We start from the raw sequence: 3,275 nt of genomic DNA, 5'->3' as shown, positions 1-3,275 counted from the left end.
TATTCCCTCTGCTCTGTCGAATGTTTGGACATACTAATAAATATTATAGCAAGGGATTTGATCACATTTCATTCATATGCTTTACATAACTATAACATACATTCATTTTAAAAAGTTTGGTGTTATCGTCGATGTTCGTAAGTTGTCTTTTTTATTCTTATTAACCCTGTTTAGTCTCTCTCTCTCTCTCTCTCTCTCTCTCTCTCTCTCTCTCTCTCTCTCTCTCTCTCTCTCTCTCTCCCCATTAAGATCAGATAGGCCTACTTATTAAAATTATATAGAAATAAAATGCAAAATCTTACTTAATATTTACTTAAACCGTGTCCAATGTCATAGCTTGAGGAAAATGGGAAACCAGCCCCTGCTTTAAAAAAATCCCCATAATTATATATTCATTAACAATAGAATTGCCATGTTTGAGATTTGATTGTCATATTTTGTTCAAGGTCAAATAGAGTTAAAGAAGAGAATGATTCGTCAACATTTTTTCCAAGTAAACAAACTTGTCAGTCTAACATGACCACAGTAGAAGGCAAATTTGAGTTGATAATTAGTAATTTTATTTTACACATGCTACAAAATTCCTAGAGTAATTCTTTTAAATTTACTACTGTTAATTTTAATATGAAAACAGGCCTAGACATATTTGAAATTCTCTGTAAAACCTATAACCAGGAATTTCGAGAAATGGATAAAATTACAGTGAATTGTTGATTATGAAAAGTGACCACCAGTCCAATCAAACGCTTCTTTTATTTTATTTATTTTAGTCTGTTAAATTTATTATTTCTGCTGTAAAGCATTGCTTTTATATACTAATGGAGCATAAACTATAATTCTATTTGAGTTTTCTGGAAAATTCGCCGACAATTCTTTGTTCCAAAGGTACGACGTCTGCTAATCCTGACTCACCAACTATATAGACGTTCCCTCGCAATAATGTCGACGTATGTTTATCATTATTAACCACATCCTGAACCTAATTACATCTATGTGGTTTGACGTGAGTCAAGCTCATAATATGGCTCACGAATTGACAATGTTGCAACCGAGTATAAAAGGTTAAGTGAAGATGACGCTCTCGAGTACGATAACTTCACACGTTGGCTGGTCGCGACGCGGCATCAACATCGCGGGGTGTGCGCTAGTCTGAAAGGGGATTGGGACAAGTGTGTGTGTGTACGAGTTTGTCTCGTATATTAATGACTTGGATCATATTAGTGAAGCGTTTCTTATAAAACGGAAGACTGAAGTTCGTACGTGACGTTTTGTATAACACTGAAAGACACCTCGGTTATTATTATTATTTACCAAGAATAACGACAACCCTTCAAGAATTGTTTAAGCTCCTTTTTAAGTGTTTTTGAAGTCCTTCCGTAGGTGCAGTGGTGACGAATAGTATTTCCTATGGGTATTGGATATTATCAATAAAGTTTTAATGATGGTTGAAGAAAAGGGCTAAGAAAACCTCCCTTGTTAGAAATTAGCTTCTTGTCATTACCGGTGTGGGAATTTTGATGCATGGGAAAGTGAAGATCCAAAATGTGTAGGTTGTGAGATTTTTTTAAACTGAAGTGGTATGTGAGAAGTCCCCTGGAAGTGTATTTTATGGGTGAAGTGTCGATTACATACTTCAGTCTCAAAAAGCTTTTTAAGGATGAATAGATGAGCCCAATGTGAAGTCTTTGATAAATATATCTAAACGAATTTAACAGTTTCCGCAGCATATCAATGTCTTTGATATACGTTAGAAGATTGGTTCGTAAAGAGAGGCTGTCTAAGAGATATGAACCAGAGTTTAACGAAATAATCGTGCAACAGAAATAAGCTTTTGATTTTGACATTCAAAAGTGACAATGGGTCGCTTACCTGACGAAGGCTACGAGACCGCCAGCAACAAGCGCATGCGAGCCGTGGTCAACCGCGTGAACAAAAGCGCTCGCTGTCGATGCTGTCTTTGGATGCTGGCCGTCTGGTGCGCCGCCACGGTCATCTTCATGCTTGCAGGATACGACACAGTTGTCCATACGGTTGCTGTCGACCAGATGGTCCTTCGACAGGGCAGTCAGAAGTACGAGGCGTGGGTCGATACCCCTGTCCCCGTCTACTACAGAGTCTTCGTGTTCAACCTGACGAACCCGGAGGAGTTTATGAATGGCGACAGACCCCGGGTGAAGGAGACAGGACCCTATGTTTATCTTATGAAAGAAAGCAAACAGCAAGTTAGGTTTCACACGAATGGGTCTGTCTCTTACAGGACTAAACCTCTTTATTTCTTCCAGCCGGAGATGTCGATCGGTGGCCAGGAAGACACGATCATTACCGTGAACATACCCTTCGTGAACGCAGCCGACGCCGTGAAAGAAGCCGGTTTCTTAAGGACTATTATACAGTATGCTAAGAAAATCCATGGGTTCGATACCATCAGAAGACTGACAGTCGGTGAATTGTTGTGGGGTCATAGGTCACGGGTCATGGACTGGGCACGAACTCTTCAGGAAGTGCCCTACCCTCACCAGCTATTTGGTCTGCTGGTAGGCTTCAATGACTCCGTTCAAGAACCCTACACAATGCATACGGGAAAAGGCGATGCTGCCAAGATGAATCAAATCGTCTCTTGGAACGGCCACAAGAGTCTAGACTTTTGGAGTGGCGACTTCTGCAATGAGATCAGGGGCACGGATGCCAATGGTTTCGCTCCCGGGGTCACGAAGGACGAGACCCTATATATCTTCAACGGGCAGCTGTGTCGAGCCCTGCCACTGGTCTACAACGAAACTGTGACACAATCAGGTATCTCGGCCTACCGGTTCGTTCCCCCCGATGACATCTTCGCCTACGGCAAAGACCACCCGCAGAATTCGTGCTTCTGCAGCGGAGGAGGATGTCCTCCGACGGGAATTCTCGACATGAAGCCCTGCTACTGGGGTGCCTCTGTTGGGTTTTCCTTCCCACATTTCTACAACGGCGATCCAAAGCTTCGCCATGTTGTGCGTGGCCTAAGGTAGGAAGAAAGAGTAAATGTTATCTTTAATTAACTGTTTAAATATTTCTGTTGTGTATATATATATATATATATATATATATATATATATATATATATATATATATATATATATATATATATCATGATGTGTATGGAATAAAAACTAAAGAGTAATCTAAAATCCTCAGATAAGTAATTAGCCGAATTATTGAGAATGTTTTTAGATATAGCATCATCGTTATTTTCATTTGCATTATACTCTGCAATTCTTAGCTCTTTTTTTTTCTTG

At 40.0% G+C, this 3,275-nt stretch overlaps 1 pseudogene; it reads left to right on the top strand.

Annotated features, from left to right (window-relative positions):
• Positions 1–1,113: 1,113 nt before the first annotated feature.
• On the top strand, positions 1,114–3,038 carry LOC137651472 (lysosome membrane protein 2-like; annotated as a pseudogene).
• The last annotated feature ends 237 nt before the right edge of the window (positions 3,039–3,275 follow it).

The sequence above is a fragment of the Palaemon carinicauda genome, chromosome 13, assembly GCF_036898095.1.
Source record: "Palaemon carinicauda isolate YSFRI2023 chromosome 13, ASM3689809v2, whole genome shotgun sequence".
NCBI classification, from domain to species: domain Eukaryota; kingdom Metazoa; phylum Arthropoda; class Malacostraca; order Decapoda; family Palaemonidae; genus Palaemon; species Palaemon carinicauda.
This window is presented reverse-complemented; position numbering and strand designations above follow the sequence as displayed.